The sequence below is a fragment of the Chamaea fasciata genome, unplaced genomic scaffold (assembly GCF_029207755.1).
Source record: "Chamaea fasciata isolate MVZ Bird 193981 ecotype frontalis unplaced genomic scaffold, bChaFas1.0.hap1 SCAF_6, whole genome shotgun sequence".
Lineage (NCBI taxonomy): Eukaryota > Metazoa > Chordata > Aves > Passeriformes > Sylviidae > Chamaea > Chamaea fasciata.
Window position 1 is genome coordinate 58,519,836 of NW_027094091.1, and position 23,805 is coordinate 58,543,640.

At 38.0% G+C, this 23,805-nt stretch overlaps 1 protein-coding gene across 3 annotated transcripts in view; it reads left to right on the forward strand.

Annotated features, from left to right (window-relative positions):
- Nucleotides 1–23,805, forward strand: part of LRBA (LPS responsive beige-like anchor protein) — a 364,153-nt gene that overhangs the window by 285,839 nt on the left and 54,509 nt on the right. The window lies entirely within an intron of this gene.

The following is a 23,805-nucleotide window of genomic DNA, read 5'->3' on the forward strand; positions in this document are numbered from 1 at the left end:
AGGAGCTGCTGGAGTGTTCTCTGCTTTCATAATAAATCACGGGGTAACTTTTTAACAACAGGCTTTTCGTAATATATTTTGCCTAAATTAATAATAAATAACCTAAGAATTAAAAATTGCTGCGTGATCTCAAAGATGTTTGATTTATAGCCAGTTACTTTGTTAAGCCTTTCTCTAAGATACTAAAAGGATGTGAATTGGCCTTCACTGCATGGACTTGGGCGCCTGCACTGTCAATATCCTCCCTTCAGACTGATGCAAGCCCATCATGCAGACACACCCTTGGGCTGTGTGTATACCAGAATTAAACTATGAGTAAAAGCCATTCCAAAGCTGCACTCAAACTTAGCTCACATCCATTTTGAGTGCAGTTTTGCTGTCAGTGTGGACAGATCCAAGCCCATCACAGATTTTTGGCAGTTTGTGTTCCTTTCTGCCTCTATTCTTGTTTGTTGAACTGGGCTCCAGTTGCAGTTTCCCCTGTGTGGATTAGTGCTTTAGAATAATTTTAGGAGACATTAAGGTTTATTCTTTTGGGTTTAGATGTTTCTCTCCCAAAAATGGAGGGACATTCCTTTTGCACTGTTGCAGCTATGGGTGACCACTTAATGAGAAATTCTGCTTTGTGCTGAGATTCCTTCCAAGGGACATGTCATCTAACCTGGTTGTGACCCATTTATAGGCCCTGGTACCCAAGGTGTAAGCAGTGTGCTGACTTGTGTTGTTTTTGCTACTTTTGTTATTTTGATGTGGTTATGAAGGAGACTGACACGAGCTGGTCTGTGCACTTGAAATGAATAAATCCTGTGTGCTCAGCATCGGTTTTGTTTCTGGCTACATCAGCATAGTCACATTGGCTCAGTTTTATTTCCAGTGCTTTAAATCCTGCTGATTTGGGTTTGTTTTATGCACCCTTGTCAAGCAGCATATATAAACATCATCCTCGGTGTAGTTGGGCTGGTGATGGGCAGGCATGCTCGGGGATCAGATAAAACTGCCTGGCAAGCTGGGTCTCACCAGATGGCCGTCTCTGTTTTATGTCAATTTTGTCACTTCCCTAACAGGAGCAAGTCCCAGTGCAGGAGGAAGGTAAGGAACGTATTCCATTGGTGTTCCCTGAAGTGAGCCACAGGGTTTCCTAGAGATGGATGCTCCTTCCATAATCACACATCTCTGACTGAAGCATTCCCCTTTTTCCTGCTCCTTTCATCTTGACGTTAAGGATGTAACAAGAAGTGAGAGAGTAAGAAAGGAGAAAAACCCAACTGAGGTAGTCCCTAAAATTTATGTTTATCAGGGACGGTTACAGACTGCAATGAAATGCCACAAATTGGGGTTTTCCAGTCTAAAAATCACTTTCTGCAAAAAGGCTAGAAAGGGTAGTGCCCATGAATAGTGGCAGTGGAGCTTGCTGGCAGAAAGCTGTAATACAGGCAGCAAAGCAGAGAATTTCACAAGAAATTAATGCAAAAACTATACAGAGGAATCAACAGATGTGGCCAGATATGTTCAGATTTCAGCTTTTTTGAGGTGGTTGGCTTTTTTTTGTGTGTGTGTGTGTGTTACTATCTGTAAATACAAAAATGACAGGGATATGGGTTGATAAATGGAGACTGCTTTATTGTCTCCAGTGGTTGCATCTAACCTAAAATGAAATCTATTTGATATCTTCTTGAAGTGTTAGGTTCATGTACTAGGTATGAAGTCTGTAGTGAGCTCTAGTAACAGCTAGAAGATTAACATAACTTTGGTCTCCACAAAGGACTCAATCCTGAAGTATCTTCTTCTAAAAAAAAAAGTGCAAATTTTTTTTTTGGTAACAATAATGTGTGGGAAATGCAGGCACTGCAATTAATTTTAATGAGTAAGTTTTGGACATACACATTCAGATGGCATAAAAAGCTGGAACGTTATTCTCAGTTAAAACATTTGTGTAACCTTACAAATGGAATGGCTTGCAGCCTTTTTTTATGTTGTATATATGCGAAAAGACTAAGACTGATAAAAATAGTCTTAAATAATTTAAAAACTAAAGCACTGTGCAAAAATGTAGAACTTAATTTCTGAGTCACGTGTGGTGTGATTTTACTAGAAATACCTTCTGATTGCATTTGCTACTAATATGAATGTTGCTTCAGTTTTCATTGTCCTTCAAAATTCTACTTGGGATTTAAAATGTCAGAATCTGTGAAATTAAAGTTCTTATTTTCAGGAGATAGTTTTATTTCTGTATTACCTTAATGTAAAATCGTAGTGGTCTTCATAAACAGAGAAGGTGACTAAAAGACAGGGCATCTTTAATATGGTATTTGAGAACAGAACTGCCCCTTTCACTTATCTGATCACTTCATGCATGTTAGCTTTCCATCTTTCAAGCAGTGGGCTGTAAGCGAATCTCAGGAATTTTTAATGTTCTTGGAGAAGGCGGTACATTTGTGACCCAAGGATTAGTAGATGGAGGGTAATACCTCTTAATTTGGGGTCATGAATGCTTGGCGGTCATGTGCTGACCTTACAGTCATTACGTGTCTGAATTCACATCCTTCAGTTGTTTGCTTTGCTAGCTGAAGGGCCTTCCCACAAAGGCAGCAATAGGAAAACATTAAGAAAGTGTATTTTGGTTGTGAGTTCTCTCAGAACCGTGGTCCTACACCAACTATTGCTTTGGGATTTTTAATGAGCTTGGAAACCAACTGCAGATTGCATAGAGACATGTTCACACGCTGTGTCATACAATAAAGGGCTTTTTTTTCCCCCTCTTTGGAGGGTTTGTGGGATAAGTTTCTGGACTTCTGGTTACTGGAAAGACAAAATGAAACTATACCTCTATCCGATGAATATATTTCCCTTCAGCTAATGCCTCAGCACATAGTGTCCAACTAAATGATCACATGCTGGTTTTTTATGCTGACTTTATTCATTCTAGAAGATGGACAGAGCTCATTTAATGCATTGCTCTTTTCCTTCTCCATACTGCTACATTTATATAGCTTCAAACCCTATTTATTGCCTGCTGTTTGAACTCTGTTCTAAAAAAAGCATCCTACATGGCCTTTTCTTCGATATTCATTCAGTAGTGTCTGAATCATCCACAGACATTACTAAGTTACCTTCCCATGACCTTCACGTGATGAGGAAAATGTATTATTTCTATTTTATAAATGCAGAGGAGACAGAAGATGCTTGCCTATCATCCCAGCTAACTCTGTGTGTGTGTTTTCAAAGTATTAAGAGGTGACATTTTTCAGAGTATTAAGCATTCTGCAGACTCTGAAAGAAAAGATAAAATGTTGGTTTTAGTTTGGGTCAGTTCTCATTTGCTTTGCCATTCAGCCCAGCAGACAGTTGTGTTTGTATAACTGGGTGTCAAGAAGGAGAGTCTAAAAATGGTGTGACGGGGCAGAAACCGCTTAAGTCAATATTGCAGCTGAAACCTCAGCAAATCTTACCTGACCATGAAATCTGGTGAAAATAATTATGGAACTAATCACACTTTGAGAAACCTTTGTATCAAGCTAGATACCCCCCCAAAATATAGATTGGCTAATAAGTAATTAGCGTTGAATTAGATGGCAGTCTTATGGCAGCGATGAAATCCATCTTTCCAGGACAAGTTGAGTGTGATGCAAAAATCTTTTCACTTTTAAATACATTGAAAAATAACATAACTACTCTCTTTGTAGAGAATGAGACATGAAATTTTCTCATTGTTTAGTGGGGTCCCAGTCTCTAAAGCTGGGGGGGCTCTGAGAAAGACCTTACCAATCTTCCCATGACACAAATAAATGGACTCCTGATTTTTAATATAATTTATTTTTTGTTAATGTGAAGGTACAGATTTTTTTTATCTATGCCCATTATGATTATTTGGCATTCCATGAATAGATAGGAAGAGGGAAGTTTGCTCTGAAGACCAATGTGATAAGAAAGTGCATTACCAAAAAATTGACGTGCATACATATATCTCCATTATATTGCTGAAGATTTTAAAGTCATATTTGCTCTTAGGTATGACTTGCTTTTAGACTAAGGTGGAGTATTCAATATACTTTTTCCCTGATGGAGTAAATATACATGTAAACATATGTAAATATGACTGGGTAGATTTTTTTTTTTCCTCTTACAGAGTATGTGTTGCTGGTTTGTTTTGATGGAAAAAGGTGGGAAAGAATTCATTATATGTTTTTTTAAAACCAGAAATTCCTTTTAGGTATTAGTGGGTAGTTGTTTTGCAGTAGCCTACGTAAAGGATTTTTCAAAACAAAAAGTGCAATTTATGACTCAGAATAAGTAATATGCAACAGGGCAAAAGAGGGTACTCTGAGACTTATGCTGTCACTGACATGTTTTCCTGGGTTAAATCTGATTTTATTGACTAGAAGTAGTCAGTAGGCTTCTATTAACAGCCATAAGCACTGCCAGAACAAGGAACTGAAAAAAGACAATGAATCTGCCAGACCCTGCCTACAGAGGTGAATGTTCCACCAGAAATCACATTACTCTGGAATTCCTGATCGTTTCAGACTTGCAGTTTTGTGGTGAAAACTCTTCACCTGCAGCAGTTAAGAGGTCAAAACTGTTGTAAAAGTTCCAAGGTCTGCTTCTGTCATGTAAGAAAATATCTATGGCAGTGACGTGCCAGCAGTTTTTTTTTCCTGGGACCCCATAAAATCTTCCATTGAGGATACCTTTGCCTGGATAGCAAATTTCAGCTGAGTGACAGTGAGCCAAGACTTGCCTTAATTACCCTTTGTGGTCTCTCAGAAATATTCCAAAGGCATCTGCAAACCATAGGTTGAGAACCACTGATTTAAGGAGGTGGCAGTAGTTAATTGTTCACGTGTCATTGTGAAAATGAGCATCAATTCAGTCTGGGCATGAACTGTCCTTCTGCTGTGACTGGTGATTATGGTTTTGTAGTGGTATAATTGCTAGTCTAATAGAGGTAACTAAGGTTAACAACAGAGATAAGTAAATATCATCGAATTATTTCCTGCCTTTAATCCTGGTGAGATAGAAAATATATTAACAAATCCCAGCAAACCCCCAAATTTATTATGCCCTGAAGGGGGGCATTTGAGCTTTACTAATAAGAGGCAGATCACGTGCCAGATAAGCCCTAGTAAACATAATTCTCAGGTGATAGTTTGCTTTCTGAGGATTATCCCATTAAAACTTGTGCAGGGTTTTGGAGCAGAGCTGGAGGAGCTTTTATTAACTGTCATAATTCTAAAGATTTTACTTGTTGATACTGAATGTGGACGTGTATGACATAATTGCTTTGGCTGGCTGAAAAATAGTGCCTATTGTAAATTGTGAATGAGTCTGTGGTCTGCAAGAACAGCTGTAATAAATTGTAAGGTATGTGTTGTGCATGCTCATTTTCCAAAAAAATTTTGAGTTGTTTCAGCTCAGAAGCTGTTTCTGGGGGGGGAAAAAAAAAAGCCTTTGAAAAACCAGGCCTTTTCTGTTACTGAACAAAAATGAGTTTGTGAAATTGGAGAGGAATATGTGGTTATGTTTGATAGCTTTATTGCCACAGCAAATGTTGAGAGTGATTAAAAACTGAAAAGAAGAAGAGCAGGTAGACATAAGTACCTAGGAGGTACATCCCTAACTTGAGGTTTCCTGCTCACATAGGTGACACACTGGCAGTGCCTCTGGGCACAGGCTAAATGCTGATTTGTCTGGGACGTGTAATCCCGGATCTTGGAAACCAGCAGAATGGAAGAGAGTGTTGTGCCATGTCCCTTGGTTAGACAGTCGCTGTCCCAGGCACTGTGTAAGGAGGAGATTCAGTGTGATTAGTACAGCACGAGAAAGAAATCACCTTGCAGGTGAATATCTCCAGCATTTGTGCTGATGCTTGATGCTGCAGTAAGAGGAAGCAGTTGTCACTTCTGTAGGGATGTAGGGATGAGCCTCAGATCCCAGGAAAGCTGCAGAGCACCCAGTCCTTTGGCAGCAGTTATGGACGTGCTTCTCCAGACATTGTGGAGGATAATCCAAACAATGGTGGCATGTGATTTACTCAGAAGCATTTCATTATTTAGATGGCTGTGGAATGACCAAATCCAACTGGTATGCAGGTGGTGATCTGGTAGTTTGGAAGCAGATGCAGTTTTATAATGCAGGTTTCAGTTCATATATGGGAATGACTTAAAACAGCTATATTTTTTTCCTAGCAAGCTATAAATGAGTCCTTGGTTTGCAGTTGTGTTCAATTATTTTAAACCTATTTACAATGTATTCTATTGTAAAGCCGTGACCTTTGATCTCCAGAATGGTTGCATGTCTTTTGTGGGAAGCAGGAAGTCTTGGGGCAAGTGACACTTGCAGTGCAGTTTATTTTACTTAGACTTTGATTCGCCCTCCTCCCCCCCCCGTTTCTAGAACTGAAGACAAATTTCTGTTTCTATTGGATTATAAACAGGTTCTGGATAGCTTCAGCTGCTGCATAGTGCAGTGATATTTTAATTTGCTGGGTAGACATGTTTACTGTGTACTGTGTAGTTTATGAGTGTTACCATAAATGAGGTAATCTTGCATCTTGGTTTCCATGTGTGAAACATTACATGAGCTAATGCAGCTGCGCCACTGCTTGCTGGGTATTAGTAGACTTTATTTGGATGTAAAGTTTATACTGAACTACTTTAAATATTTGTGCTGAAACTGGTAGTGCTGCTTTTTTGATGTGTTTTATATGACACTGACTGATGCCAAGTTTCACAAAGCAATGTAAGAATGTACATTCTGCTTTGTGCCTCACTGTTCTCAATAATAGAGATTCCAGAGTGAAATAATGTTAATGACAGAATTTTTAATTTATGTTCAGTTAGTGTTTCAGGGACTGTATATTTATATTAACCATACAGAGGAACAGTAGCTTCCTAGCATACTGTAGCAGTCCTAAAAACACACACATTTTCTCCAGAGTCTGGATTTGGAATCTGAAGTGACACATGTGGGTTGTGAGAAAAGAGAAAGTTGATTTCTGCTCCGTGTTTGAAGGAATACGTAAAGATTTTTCCATAGTTTAGTTTTGCCTACCCACATCCTTGAATCATCGTGTTTTCTAAAAGTCTGTGTTTTTAGCATCTAGGACTGTAGTCTTCTTAATTAAAAATATTGCACATTTTCAGTTTATGTAGCTAGTTAGGAAGGTGTAATACACAGTAAGCTATAAAATATGTCAGTGTATTTTGCTAACTCTAGTATTAACACTTGCATGTAATTTCTTGGGCTGAACTTAATTTATGTTCTTCTTGATAAGTCAGAATAAGGGACATCTGTGAAGCACATTTAAAAAGACACTAAAATTATTTTGTATGATTAAGTACTTACTTTTAAGTACTAAAGAAACAGGTATATATATATTTTCATAAGCCACTATAAAAGGGCTTTGTCCTGATGAGGATGTGTTCTGAAGAACACTACCTCATGCTTTTCTCCGAATAGAATTGGAAATTATTGTGACAGGGAAGTTCATCTTTAAAGCACTTAGCTGGAGAATGTAACGATTTGCTGCTTTCCTCCCTACGTGTGTCCTTTTGCTTCTTACTCTTCATCCTTTATCCTAATTTCAGCTTCTCCCAGATATTCCTTTTGATGCTGCAGCTGAAGCAGCTCCACCAGTGAGTTGGCTGGTGTGCCTATGCTGCCTCACCAAATCCAATGACATGGATATCATGGATGTTTTTTAAGTTGTATTATGAATATTCTTGTTCGTGTATAAATTATACTTGAGTTTCTTACAGTAACTTTGCTCCTTGTATGTGTTAGTCATTGTGAAGTGTTTCATCAGAGGAACGTGGAGTCATTTTGCATAGTCAGAAGCAAAATCATTGTATGGCATGGTTTTGATTTCATTTTGCCAAAACCAGGAATTGTCTAAAGGAGAAGTCTTTGGGATTTAGGTATTTAAAATGTACAAGCTTGCTATACATATGGAATTAATGAAGTCTTTGTTAAAGAAGAAAGAAGTTTTTGAAATCTTACTATTGTTAATATTTGCATTGAATACCCCTGTGTGTGCAGAGATTAACATAAGGCTCAATGTAAACCTAGTTGGTTGTTTTCCTATATTTATTAATTATGTGCTTTTTACCAGCTATATTAAATAGTTTGTTTCCGTTGAGTGGAACAGCAGCTGTAAGGCCTTTGAAAATATTCGTTAGTGTACGTCTCACTCCATATAATGTGAAACCCCCCCCACTGTTTAATGTAGAAGGGTCCGTAGGTTATATACTGAATTTAGTCTACAATCCGTTTTTACTTGCAGTTTCCAGTAAACCTTTTCTTTAAGATTTTTGCATTTTTAATCTCCAGGCTTTCTCGCTTTAAATTTTGCCATAGTTTGTGTTTTTCTTGAAGCTGTTGCCCTTGAAACTGTTAGTTTGCTGAAGTCTAAACTTTTATAATTCATCAGTTTCTGAATTAAACAGTTTTCTAATTCTGTGAATAGACGATTGAAAATGTGAACTCTCAAGTCTCAAATTTACCTAGGCAATTAAAAATTACACTGTATTTTGAGGTCCAAAATCATTGGTAATGATTTTCACCTCTTAACTCTTGCATAACTGGAAAGAGTGAATTGTGGCTTTCAGGGGCTGGCAGTGTAGCCCATCTCCTTCCTCTTCTTTGGTTTTCCTATGCAAACTTTCCTGAAGAGGGAAGGTCTTTCTTCTTTTCCTCCCTCTTCCCTGCTCCTGACATTGTAGGTGCTGGTCAGACAGGATTTGTGCCTGGCAGGCACTTCCATATTCTGCTGAATTTCCATGGTCAGGCAGTCACCATCACTTTCTGTTCTTAGTAGTTTTGAATCTTCTCCCCGTTTGCAGGTTTTTCACTGGGTGCTTGAGCATTGCCCACACAACTGTTGTGCAGAACTATGTTATTGTCTAGTGGCAATGAAGTGGCTGGGAAACAAACAGCGAAACACAAGGCAGCTGATGGAATTTCTGTCCATAAATGAGTCACAATCTCTTTCCTACAACCACCTTTATTTTTTTCTTTTGTGCACTGAATTTCTCGCACATATTTATGGCCCAGGACCAATAAGGTACTTAAATGTAATACTTAAAAATTAACAACAAATAACAAGTTGATTTAAAAAACCTTTTGCATTTGAATATTTTTAGTCCACTGATGTCCAGAAAAATAATTCCCCATATCTTAACTTTCAGCAGAAACAGATATAATTATGTCAAATATGAAGCCATACTATTTTAATTCTCATCATGTTGTGATAATAATGCTTCTCCCTCATACACACATTCATTTTTTTTTGCAGGTATAAGGTTTTTGTCTTCTTCTACATCTCTATTTGTGTGCACATGCTAAGCTGGACATTTTTCTTGTGAGTTTTTAGTATTGCCAATAATCATACACTAAGAATTTCATTTTGGCTCACAACAATAGGGCTTTTCATAGGTAATTTGAAGGATAAATCAGTAATTATGCATTTAATTGGCTAATAAATCATAGCACATTTCCCTTATTTTCCGTAGTGCTAGGATAAATCTTTATAATGTGGCCTGGTGTATTTTTGTAAAGAAGAAAACTAAAGGGCTTGTTTAGTGTATGTACAGTGCAGGAGTGACATAATTATGTAAGGCCCTCTAAGGTGTTTACTGTGTTATATGAGAAGTCCCTGTGATTACCTGCTTAGGGATTTTATGAATCTACACTTTAAAGGATGTATTGAAGTTTTAGATTTTACCACTATATCATGTATAAATTTAGTACATAAATAGCAGGGGGGGAGCTTGCTCAAGCTAAAATGAATTTACAAAAAATACTGCAGTAGAGCTTCTTGAAATCTTTGCACTTGTGATTCTGATTTTTATAGTATCAATTCTTGGACTTTTACAATTTTGTTAATTTTCACAGTTGGTTTTTTTTTTTTTTTTAATGGTGAATGGAGATTTATTCAAATGCTTTAAAATTTGAGAAAGGTTTTAGGTAGCAGAATCTCTGCATGTCATTTCCATCAACACCACAGGTTATGATATTTCATATCCTTATAAGAAAAGGTGTGGGATCATTTTGTATGTCTGTTCTCATTCAGAGAATAAATTTTTCCAAAAATATTTAATGAATGAAATAACATCAACATTGCCACAATTAAATGATGAATAAAGACCAGGTTAGGTAAAAAAGAATGAAATGTAGTCTAAGTCTCATCTTGCCTGTGGAAAAGCACTGGCCATTTTATTGTCTTCATGAGAGGAAACTGGAGAGGATGGTTGTTACAATAAAAATTGGGATTAATATAACACATTTACAAGAATTTAAGGCATGAATGACATTGAATTATATGCCTAGCAAATTCTGTTATCTCAGTGGCAAGGCCAGTACATAAAGTCCCCAAAAGACTTTGTTCTAAAAGTTTCCTGAGTAAGATGGGATTTTTGTGTGTGTGTATTTCCATGTCAGTTGATCCCTGGAACAGACTCAGTATTGCTCTAATAGAAGTTTGTTCTGAGAGACAAGGAATAGGTTTTTAAAACAAAAAAATCCACCTGCATGGGGTAGCTGCATAAAAGCCTATTATTTTGATGTTTTGTTTAATTATAAAATGTCCACTTGAATTTACTTACACCCTGGGAGGAGGGAAAAGAGGTATTTAGAGAATTGTGAACACTCTTAAGATGAAGGATTAATAAATGGCTTGTAGTTTACATTAATGAACAATTGGAATTGAACTCAACCTGCAGTGCTTAAATTAAATATTTTTTAATATTATGTCCTCTGTACCACTCCCCAAATTAAATACAGCAAAAACTCAATGGGACCAGTCAGATAAGTTCATTTTACTTTGGTTTTGTAGCAAGCAGGCACACCCTGTCTAATCTTTGTGTGGCAAGAATTCTCTTGCCAGCTTGTCACAGAACAAACATTTTCCAAATTATCCCAGGTATTTCATATTTTTTATAACAATAATGAAGTAGAGAATAGGTTCTTTCCAAGGACCTCTAGCTATTTTTTCTTTGATTCTCACAGTTTTCTTCATTATTTATTTCAAACCCATGGTAGTTGAAAGGCAGACACAGAACAGAATCTGGAATCGAAACCCAAATATTTGATTAAACAAAATGGTAACTTCCTGAACCGTCTTCCACAGAGGTGTAAGGGAAAACAATTTCCCCACATTCACTTATCACATGCATCATTATGGAAATGTGCCACGTGGCTTCAATAATTTACAAGTGTGGGGCAAAAAAAGAGAGATTTCTATTCAGAAACACAGCCCACTGCAGCCATACTCCACCTAATGAACAGTTTGATGAATAACTCTTATCCATTTGCCCACTATGCCAGTCCTGAAATTGTCCCATTGCCACCAATTTATTTCCTGTGGGCATCATATCCTATTCTGTTGTATTCTGTTACGGTGCAATGGAAGAGAAGTGTGAAGAGGGTGGGAGTCAATGGTTAAGATACACGTTTTAAGCAAAGATTGTGTCTGTTCTTTGACTGACAAGACTACAGTAACATTTATACATGGTGTACTTCTACATTTGGATTGTATTTCTGGTTCCTTTTCTTCACTTGTGAATTAGAAGTTCTTGGCAAAGCTGAATATACAAAATAAATATAAGCCTCACTGCAAAGATGGGTCCCTCAGAGGGAGAGGGGGAGAGAGAGAGGAGAAAATGATTTAATGCAATAATGATTTTAGCTATACACAGGCACCCCTTTTTGGTCTCGATTTGTTAAATTACCTGACGTCTCCATGTGTAATTTAAACAAAATTTTGTTCTCTAGTCTTTCTTCCTTTTGAGCTATCTTCTCAAGGAGAAGGATGATGAATGGAAACATAAACATAGCATGAGAATGTGAACTAGTTCCCAAACATTTCAGTGGTTTTTATAAACAACTGGTCATTGTTACCTTTTGCTGGATTACAGTTTCCTTTAGAACAACAGTGCTCTTCAGCTGCATTACAAAGTTGATTCTAAATGTTTTTGCATAGTTGCTTAAAGGCTTTAATGTTTAAATAATGGTTATATAATTATACATTGTTTAAACAATTAGCTTTTAAGGCTAGCAATAAGCTCACATTTTATACACATACTACCAAAAAATGATAATGAAACTGCATTTAAAAGATACGAACTGACCTTGGAGTGAGCAGTCGTAGTTCACAGACATTTGTTTCAATTTTAAAATGTGATTTTTAACGTGCTTGTTTTCATTTGGAACATAACTGGTCATTGCTGCCATTCTCCTGGGCTGGCCTTTGAACACAGGCATGGGCAGCAGTGAGTTTTTCACCTTCTGAATCCCATTTTCAGCATTCCTGGTGTGTTGTGCGCCCTCTTCTCTGCCATGGGAGGTGCCAGCTTGCATCTTGCTGGTCTACACAGGCACAAAATGTTGTCTGAGACTTGAACTGAGTGCCTTGGATGGGCAGAATTAACATCACAGCATTGTTAGTTGTCCCCCTAAGACATTGTGGCAGCTGTTGATTTATATTTCGAAACAATAACAGCATTTGACACAAATTAAGGTAATGCTTAGTATTTTAACTTCTAAAAAGTGTCATATTTTGGGTCTAGTATTTCTGCTTAAGCTATGATTTGTTTGCCTTTCTGAAATAACACAGAATAACATTTGTAATGTTCTGAAATGGCATTCATAGAGTGATCAAATTAAGAAATTTTTAGATGTATAACAGCTTATTACAGTAGCAGAAAGTCTAAAGATAAAAAAGTTAAATACATTTTGTCAATTTTATAGAAGCATTTTAGAAATCATGTTTTACAGCCGCACTGTGTTTTCATTTTAGATACTGTACAGCTTTAACGACTTTCTAATTTATACAATTTTTGTTTCATTGTCAAAACATTTAATTATATCATGTCTTGAAGGTGTAAAGCTGTCAAATAAATCAGAGGCTCAGTGTAAACATTTGGTGAATTGCTTTTGCTACCATACTGTAGTTGTTACTGGGCAGCTAGCAGAACTTTTTTAAAGCATTTACTCAGCAGGTACAGGACAGCACTGGCACAATGAATTGCTGATTGCTTGTAAAACAGCAGGCAGTAATGCCCTCACTCCTTGGAACTCTGCTTGGTAAAATCCGAGTGGTGAGATAGCATGGCACAGAGAGCCAGCACACAGCAAACGTGTTTCCTGCCTAAGGGCTGCTGGAGATTGCCAATTCTATTTTCCCCCACCGAAAAAAAAAAAAGATACGTGTAATTGCTGTTTTTCACAGTGTAAAAAAGTAAAGTTCCCACCGCTAGAGGGAAGGGAACGTGTTCAGGCTTTATAAAATTTGGCAGCGTGGGCATGGAAAATGGAGAGGTTGCTTTTCTTGATGAAGGTCTCAATAGCTGTATTTAAATAAAACTAAATTTAAAAAACCCAAACAAACAAAAAAAAAAGGCAAAAAATTAGACCAAGAGCTTGCAGGTGCTTTTAAAATGTTTAACCTCCCTGTGAAAAGAGGCGACCCTTCTCTTTTCCGGCCAACATTTTGTCGCGGTGTCAGTACAAACTGCAGGCTGCCCAGAGCCGGGTTTGGATGAAGTAAATTAGTTCTACTTTGAAGCTTTTCTTCTCTGCTCCTTCGAGAGTGAATGGGGAGGCCCCGGGCCGAGAGCTGCTTTTCATTAGTGCCCCCACGTACCTATTTGAAAGGCAGAGCTCTCCTAGCGCACGCAAACACGGCGCTAAAGCAAAGCTTCCCTTGCCGCACGGCTCCTCGTCTCCCTTTCCAGTCAGGTGCTTCCCAAAATCAGAGTTAATTACTGCGGTCATTTATTCCAGTCGCCCTCGCTCCGTGCCCGGGTGGCCTCGTTTGAAGCGGGCCAGGTTTGAAAGCCGCCGCGGGGTCCCCGGGAGCCGCTCATTAGCGCCGGGGCTGCTCCCCCGCCCGGCACATCCCCGCTCCCCTGAGCCCCTCGCTGGCCGGGGCCGGGGCTCGGAGCCTCGGCCACGGCGCTGGGCACGGGCCCGGAGCGCCGAGGGGAGGCATGCCCAGCTGCCCCGCCCGGCGGCTCGCAGCGGTCCCAAACAATGCTGAAAGAGGGGGGTTTTGCTGTTTGGTAAACTGGGGTAGTTGAAATAAAGGGTGGAATTGAAAATGCAGAGCTGGTTTCTCACGGGCTCTGCAGGGCCAAGCTGAGGCGGTGGAGGCTGGTACCTGTTGGCGTAGGGGGGACAGAGGCTGGAGGAGATACCTGCAGCAGCAGTAGGTGCCCTGCAGTGTGAAGCCCCCTGTATGGCTGTGGGATCCTTTCGCTTCTCTGGGTAAAGTCGCAGTTTCACAGAATGTTCTGAGTTGGAAGGGACCCACAAGGATCACCGAGCCCAGGTCTTGAGTAAATGGACCACAGGGTCCCTCACAGCTCTGGTGAAACAAGGGCTTGATGGTGTCCTTGTGCTTAGCATCCTCTGGGTAAGAAAGCGGCATGCCACTCCATGACACTCTCCACAACTCCACAGGCTTATTGGAGTGTTATTTGATTTAAAACTTATAATTTGGTTGTTGCTGCTTTGAAAGATGGCATAATATTGTGCTGGATTTTTTTTTCTGTTTTTGTATTTTTGTAAGTTGTTTTTTTTCTGTCCTGGGAAGTAGCATCATAGATAGTTGCTTGTTTTCCCTCTAAAGAGCAAGAGCTGGCCCTGGGAGTTCAGCTTCTGAGTTAAATGGTTATTTGGAATATGGGAGTTAAATACCATTTTGCTGCAGTATATTTTTGCTTTATTTCTAAGTGTTAGGGGGTTTTTAGCACATCTATGAAGAAGAAGTTATGCTGTTAATATAAGAGAAAATTCTAGAGTTTTCCAGCGTATTATGTAGCTTAAAACAGGAGAATATGTAGTTAATAAAAATGTTAATAACTGACCATGTGCTTTTTCAGCATTCAGCCTCTGAATGTTCATAGTATTCATCTCCTGTGCCCTTCCCACTAACATGGCTCACGGCAGAGTAATATAAAGGTTATGAAAAGTTTGGTCTCAACTGGCTGCAGACACTGTTGCACTTGGAGGTGTTTATGCCTTGGTTTCCTGAGCATGCTCAATATACTCAATATATCACTTGTCTTTCTGTGTACAGCTGTCAGTGGAAATTTGAAGCTGGTTAGGTAAAAGAAGGGAATAAAATCTAGAAAATATTACTCTGTTTACAAGAAAGCATTGTGAACAAAGCTGTTTGAAACTTAACACGCACTGCATCATGAAATTAGAATAAACACCCCAAATTTTGTGTTTTCTAAGGAGGGATGTTTTAAGAAGTAATTTATAAATACAATTCATTTTCAATTTGATTTCTTTCAAGCTTTGAACTTCACTCCTAAGAGCTATTTAGTCTGTTATGAATTCCAGTGCTAACCAACCTCCTCCCAGGGACCATGAGACAACTCAGTGGATCCACTGGGAGAGGGAATGACACGGTCAGGATTGGGGCAATGTCAAGCTTAACCAGGAAACTGGGATCTCTTGCCCTAGGGTATTTGGTAGGTGAGCCAGCCTGAGCACCAGTTTGTCTGGATCCAGATTTCCCAATAACTTGGATATCTTGTTATGCAAATGTGCCAGAACAAGATCTTAAATGGGAACATGTTGTGTTTGAGCAAATTTGCAATGAGCATTTCATTTTCCAAATAGCAGGTCCCACAAATCTGATTATTTTTCCTTAAATGCTGAACGTCCTTGCTGCACAGATTCTTCCTTTCTCTGTCATTCTCAAAGTCAAATGGCAGTTCTCCTTTGTCATTCCAATTAAATGCCAGCTTCAAGGAGTCTGATGTCCTTGCTAAACACACCTCGTAATGTCACCCTAAGCAACCCCTCAGAATGGCTTTATAAGAGATCAGGGTTTCACTGTTCATAGTCATCTCAAGTAAGCAAATCCTGTTCTTAGCTGGGCACCTCAGCCCAGAACGTTACACATTTATCCCATGTGATGATATAGTGCTTTTTCCTATTTTTGTAGCTGTTTGATTTATTCACATGTGGTACCCTAATTGCCTTTGCAAATCTTGTGTTCTGTTCCCCAAAAGCTTTAGAATAGTTCTGTTCTGTGAATTAGCAGACAAGCCAAATGACAAGATAGAAATTACTTTTCTGCCTGACTCGCATCTAAACTGTGTTTTAAATTTTAAATTCCTTGACCTTTTGTCATGCCATTTCCTAATCTTAAACAACCTTTTCTGGAGCATTTTATTTGCGCCCCACCACTGGCTTCAAAGACAAATCAGATTAGTCCCCACAACTCCTCTAAGATGTTTGCTTGTTCTGTTTGCAGTGATTGGAAGACCATGTGTTTGCAACCATTTCTGTCTCCTCTTACATGCATACTAATACTTGTTGATCATTACAGCTCTTGTGAATTGGGTATACAACTGACACATCAAAGCACAGCATAAATGCTGCAAGCTGTTGAAACAGAGTGCAAAAATAAAGCAACGGTTCATTTCTAGGGCTTGCAGAGTAATCTTAGGGAAGGAAGAGCTGTACAAGCAGTTTAAATGTAAAATACATTGAAAAATCACTAATTTCTCACAGTCTGAAGTGTGTTGTGCTGTCAGTAACCAAACAATATGCTTAGGCTTAAATTTTGAGGATTTAATGGGGTGGCAGCCTAAATACTGAATTGAAAGCCATTTCAAGTGTGGCTTTGTCTGTGTTCACATAAACCTTGGTTTTGCATTTCAGTGATGCAAGCTCAGTTCATGATTTTGATGCTTTCTAAAGCTTCGTGACCTCCACTGCAATCACTGAGTTTGTACATTGCAGTAGGATTATGCTACCTGTATGTTCAGTAAATGTAAGCAAGCTAAAATCCCACTCCAGTGCATTCCTGAATTTCAGAATTAGGTCTGTTTCAAGCTTCAGCATTTAAAAAGCTGGTGCAGCCTCAAAGGCAAGCAAATGTTGCACGGTTTGAAGTTTTGTGGTGTGTTTTGCGCCTCTCTCCTAAAGAGAAAGAATCCGTAACATAAAAAGCTGCATGACTGTTTACTGTCCTTTTAGAGGTGTGGAGTCCTCTGACCTTTCAGTTTGTCTTTGCTAACACTTGACATTCAGACTGCGATCACAAGGCTCCAGGAGGTGCCACACAGAAGTCCCTTGGCTATGAGTAATGCAAGTGAGCTGAAGCATTGGAAGCAGTGTCCCTGCATTTGGCTTCTGAGGGGAAAAGTAGGTTATCTTGGCAGAGCGGGATGCTGAGACAACCGCTGCACAGCACTGAGCTGTGAAATGCAGTCTTGCCTGGTGGTGTTTTGGTGGTTGGGGTTGTTTTTTTTTTTTTTTTAAACACGAAACTTCATTTGAGCTAATTTGACTGAGCCAACTGTCAGCTGTGTGGTTAACAGCCTGTGCTTGCATGGGTAATAGGTTCCAGATCCGAGCTGTCAGTCTTCATGCAAACAAGTGCTGGAGGAACTGGGAAAGGAATTGCTGAATTTCAGGGAGGAGGGAACTTCCTGCCTCCTTTTGGTGCTGTGTGTGAAGATTTTCAGAAAGAGTTTTCATTCCCTGTCTTGGCCTCAGGATGTTGATGACTTTTCCGTGGGAGAGAATCCTCTTAACAGCGTAGCAGGCGTTTTAAATGTGGACAGTAAATTCGGGGATGTGGTAGAGGAAAATGGAAAATGGTCAATAGCTCAGCAATACCTCCTGTTGTTATCAATACTTGCTTGTAGCCAACTTTGTAGTAAAAAAGTGGTTATGGACTAACCAGTCACAGTTAGATGTGTGTTCTCTGTGTCTCTGGGAAGTACAGATGCCAGCCACATAGAGCAGTATTATCAGAGTTGTGAGTAACGATGGGCGTTTGGGTGGTTTCACAACTGCAATTAATTAATGGCTTTTATAAATAATTTTTCATGTAGGGGAATGTAGTAAAGACCTCCTGATTATTTTTTTGTTCTTACTAATTCTGTACCTTTTCTATCTCTCGGTGTGAAGAGACCAGACAGCTGGGACAGGGCCTGTCTTGGGATATCTTTTGGAAAGCATCTAATTACTGATGGACCCAGTTGTCTCAGATAGGTTTTGCCCACTCTTGTTTTTCAGTAGGGAAGTTAGAATTGTAACAATCATGCATTTGTGAACAACTGAGGTGAGGCAATACCTAAGGTAGATGTCTAAACTTTGAAATTTAAGAATAAAAATGCATCATTTGTTCTGTTCATAAACTGTTCATGGAAGATTGCAGAACTTCTGCCTTAAAATATTTCTCTCAAATTTGCAGGAAGATAAATATTTTAAAGGTAATCACTGCCCTTGATGGAAAGAGTAGCTACAAATGCTCTAATGCAAGTTTTCATATTCACGGAAATCTTTTATTCCTGGCACTTAATAATAGACATTTCAGTTGAGAATAAAGCTGAATTTTAAAGGAGATGCAAGTTTCATTTTATAAAATGTGTAGCAGCTGTCTGACTTTTTCCATTTAAACTACAAAATTACAATATAGAAATGACCAAAAGATAAAAAAATGTGCTTAAGATTTTTGGCTAAACATGCTACTCTTATTTTGGTAATAATGATACTAATTGAGATAGGAGTTTGAATCATTGCATTGCAAAATATTTTTCTTTGTGTACGTGCTGCTCATGCAGAATATACCTTGCCACTAAATTTCAGTAAGTTACTCTATTACAAAAATTTTCTTTTTTTTCAATGCTTACTAGCTTAATGTTAAATACAGAGAAGAAGGAACAGAGGAGGAGGGGAAGTTAATCTTCCAGGGATCTCCTGTCTCTGAGCTTCTCAAATTGCTGATATCCTTTTTTCTACGAGATCAGTTATCTTCAATAAAGCATCTGAGTTAAATGTTTTATTAGGACTGTATTTTCTAGAGTACTTTGTCCTTGTATCTCTAACCAAGTAGAGAAATAAAGTAAAACGCCCACTTTTGTTACAACAGTAATGAAGAATTGGCAGTGTGTTTCTGAAATACACACACAGAGAAAAAATAGTTACTTTTATTTTTTTTCTCTAAGTAATGCTTAGTTTCTGAAGTATTTCATGCTTAAAACAAATTGTAAAATACAGTAAGTATTTTATTTTTAGTAAGCAAAACTAAATACATTTGCTTGAAATAGTTACTTACCGAGTCAAAACCCACCAATCATGTAAGTGGTTTTGATATCCCTTTCTTCCGTTTGAGATTTGTGTTACCTCATGCCGAACATGGAGTTTTCTACTTAGTATGTTTACTGTCCTCTTCCTTCTGATATCCTCAAGGCAGGCCTGAGTTCTGTACCTTTCTAATAACTTTATGTAGATCTTTATTCTCAGACGTCTACCGCTGTGATCAAACAGTGTTGCTGGTGAAAGCGCGTTTGGTAATTCAGTTTTTAATTCCTGGAGGTAACTGAGAAACCTCTAAAGATAAAGCCAGCACTTGAAGAGTTAATATGTTATTAGGAGGACAGGAAATCTGGCAACTATTGCAGAAACTAGACCTAATGGTGCACACAAACAATTTGTCAGTCTTGGTAAAAGTGAATAGCTTTCCGCAAAGTGGCTGCCTTTGCTTTGTTTGAACAGCCTAAACTTTTCCTTTTCGAACTTTAAATCTTAGAAGTGAAATGTGATCCCCATATTGAATCAAAATAATTTAATTCGAAACATATTTTGATTGGAACAAGGCTGACGTGAAAAGAAACTCTAGAATAAAAAAAAGAAAAAAAAAGTTGAAAGGACTTTCTATCGTATATTTAGCAGGAAAATTTGAAACAGTTCTAATTAGGCTGAAAAAAACAGCCTTCTTCATTGTAACTTACAAAGGTCATACATCAATGTTAAGGCAGCATTACCGACTTGTGTCTGAAAGCCTGAACATGCAAACATCATTCCAGTTGTTTAGTTTTGGTGGATTTGGGGTTTTGTTTTGAATGCATGTGGACACACATATTTCCAAGCCAGAGCACGTATTTAATTTAAAGCACTTACCTGCTGCCGCAGTTATGTGGGTGTTTTGTTGTGTTCAAGAAGAGTATTTTTCACCTGAAAGTTGTGGTTGTGCTAAAATGTGTGAAATCCTAATTCATGCTTTTCTGTTCATACATAAATATTTTTCAAGTGGGACGTAAAAAAGACTCCATTTTAAGTGTTTCAGAGGAAATTCTTCCAGAGGGGAATTAAAATGTTTAGTCCATTAGAGGTAACAGGCCATTATTTTTACTTGAGATTTATTCCTTACTTGCTGGTGAAGTGTATTCCTGGGTTTGTTGGTTTGATTGTTTGTTTGGGTTCTTTCCAATCGAATAAATAGGAAAGATCATTCATGTACAAGCAGTTTTGGTTTCTCCTCAAAGTTTCTCCTTTCATTTTAACATTTCATAAACCACATTTTGCATGGGTTGGACTCTTTTTCTGTCATTCAAATAAGAGTTACGTGCGTGCTTTATGCTGTGCTTCAAAATTACTTTGCTTTAATCAGCATAGGAATAAGGCAAGTAAGTCTGTCATTCATTTCTGAATAGCTTGCCTATGAATATAAATCTGTGCTGATGAAAAAAAAATGCAGTTAAACCTTTCATCTAATTTCAGCATTGGAACATCCCAAACTCAAGCACGGTATATATTCATTTTTAACAGACATCACTTCATATGCTGTATGTCACTGCATAAAATCTAAAGCAGAAATAAAAGCAGAGGTCAAAAGCCATAGTAATCACTCCAAAGATACAAATCTTGATTCCAAAGGTATAATATTGTTTGGGAAAATATATCATGATAAATGTTTAGAGAATCTATACTGGAAAAAGGAAGAATCATTCCCAGCCTTCTAGTTTTATGTTTTTTGTCATTCCATCCTTTTTCTACCAAATCATTTGTATTAGTATTAGACTGATGTTAGTCTTTGGTTGCCAGCAGTAAATTATTCCCTGTTCAGTCCTTTCAGAGAACAGGACAGAAAAAGATGCTCATAAAATAGTGAATTTTAGAGTTGTTCACAACAAGATAGTTTTGATTGCGCATATTTAGTGACATCAGATTGTGCATTCAAAAAATATTTATGAGTAAACTAAAATCTCCTAGTTAGATCAAAGCTTCTATTTGTTGATGTGTCTGAAGTGTTTCTACCTTGGGAATAGAGAAATGAAAGTTACTAATAGGTGTTTGTGTTTGACATCTGTATACTGTACTTTTTAGCATATCTCAAGTGTTTTAGTCTCTGCCTAATAGATCTCATTAAAGAAGCAGATATCAGCCCCAAGACAGTTTGTCAAAGTTAATATGAGTCCCCTGTGGACAGAATTGACAATCTGTGTGTGGCTTCACGTGACTGCCTTTCCGTGGGCTTGTTTGATCCATTAGCAATTGGACATGAGTCCCTGATTTGTTTTACAATAACTCAGTGGAATTGGATGTTGCTGTGTATGCTGGACATTTTCGGGGGTTTCCCTGTTGTGCCCATTTCCCTCAGAGCACAGGGTGAGCAGTGTGCTTGCTCTGCCCCAGGGGCACTGGCAATTCCTTGATTTGCTCCAGGGGCAGCATGAAGGGATATTCATATCCTGTGGCTGTGTGCTGGGTTTAACTCGAGCCTTAACGAGCACTGTCTGTTCTAAATGCAGTGGAGGCTGAAGTAATCCTAAATGCTGAGCCATCAATAGGCTTGGCTTAGGTTTGCAAGAAGTAAATGCTAACAGCAATGTTTAAAAGCTCTAAACAAGGCAAATCCCCTTCTTTTTGTAACCAAATAGTTCTGCAAATTACAACCTCTATTTCTCAGATGCTTTCTCAAGGAGGGTTCATATTTAAATATACCAGTGTGGCTGCAAAGTGCATCACACTGATCCTGCACATGGTGTTGTTTTCCTTGGAAGTCTGTTCTTTAGTCATTATACAAGCTGTTAATTATTGTTCCCCCATTGATTATGTCATAGCATAAGCACTTCTCTCTAACCCAGAGCTTAACTGTGAACCTGAAATATCAGGCAAGATTATCTGGCCTTTGAATTTGTGTGCTGTTTGGTCTGGTGCTGAACAGTGCGGTTTCGAGGTCCTGATGCTGACTGTAGCTGGTTTCCAGTTACCCCTTCCACGTGGGATTTAGCAAGTAAGAAGATCTTAAAGTAGCTTAATAAGAAAAAAATTACCTGCTTTTGAATCTGTACAAATTTCAACTGTAAAATAATTTCAATTTTGAAACAGGGAAGTAAGATCAGGATGGCTCCCAACCATTCCCCGAGAGGGCAAAGTGTTTTAGTTTTGCTTTTTTAAGGAAAAAAATCGCATTTATACAGACGTTAATCTAAGGAGCTTGCTAAAGGTATTCCTTTAGTTATCCAGGTCCAAATGCTTTATGTGGGTAATATGACTCACTGAAAATGTAGCTTTTGTGGAAAAGGAGAATATGAACAACTTCAACACATGCTGAATATTTACATATGTATCTATAAAAAAATCTCAAGTTCCTAACATTCTTTCTTTCTTGACATTAAATAGTTATAACGATAACAGGAAGTATGTGCCGGGGTTAATTTTTTTTTTTTTAGCAGGATAGTGTGAAAATTAATTCTTATCATTGTCATTTGCTGAGCCCTGTAGAATTTTATTGCACATTGCAGTATTATGGACACTCATGAGACTCCTGACTGGTTTTATCTTATTAAACAATTTTGAAATCATTAATTTTTAATTGGCCTGCTTGTGGTTTTTTATAGTTTTAATTGTGTGTCTGTGTCTAACTATTGGGTGTTTTTTAAATTAAAAAGAAAAAAAAAAGTCCTGTCTAAGCATATATGTTGTAAGGTATTGCTGTGTGATCATCCACGCAGACACTCTACTGTGTGGTGATTCATTTTAAAGAATGCTTTCAGCAATTCAGTATCCTAATAAAAGTAATAATAAAACAAGAATGATACGATGTCTAAGATACGTACAGGTCTTTTCTTGATTGAAAGTTCTAATTAAGTGAATCGAGGAAAATTAACTGAAATTAGCTGTCAGAAAGTCACATTTAAATGAATGATGGTCTGGTGTGGCAGTAAACATTTAAATGATATAAATTGCCATTTAAGTGTATGGTTTAATGTTTGTCATGCATTAATATGACATGAAACTGCAGTGACAATCAAGCAGCTTGCTCTAATTTGAACATATTTAGGGCTTTTGTATGGAGTGCACCACACAAATTAAGACAATTGCTGGTTTTATGTGTCAATTTAAATGTTGTTTTCAGGCATCGGTTAATGAAACAAACCCATCATTTTTGTGTGCAAATTGCAGAGCGATTTCCTTGGTTTTCAGATTAATTTCAACTTCCTCTGCTCAAAATTAGGAATTTTCTCTGCTTAGAAAATGCCATTCATTTTGCTAGATAAAGAAAATATCTGTTTGTTATGTTTTCTCATTTGGTAATTCAAATCAGAAATACATTGAATTTTCTGTATGAAACAGGAAAAAACAAATCCTGACAGTGATTTAATCTACGTGAATTTACTCTTTAGATGATAATGATGTTTAGGTTACCTTTTAATGTAGTGTTTTTTGGATGCTCTTGTCTTGGGGGTTGGGTTGTAAGTGGACAACATCTTCAGAAAAGTAGCTTAATCATTCAACATAGTACTCCTGTGCAGGTTTGTGCACAAGAAATGCATGAAAGTGGTGGCAGTTGGCTATTTCCAGCTTGTTAAAAATGTTTTACCCTAACGTGCCTGGTTAGTTAGTTAGTTCTGTTACCCAAATTCCATCAATCTTCTCTCTGGCTGTCAGAATCAGACAATCCTGCTGTTGTTATTCAGCATGAAGATCACACAGGAAAGTAAAATTTCACCTGGAGAGTGCTCAGAACATACCCTGGCTGTGTATAAATGG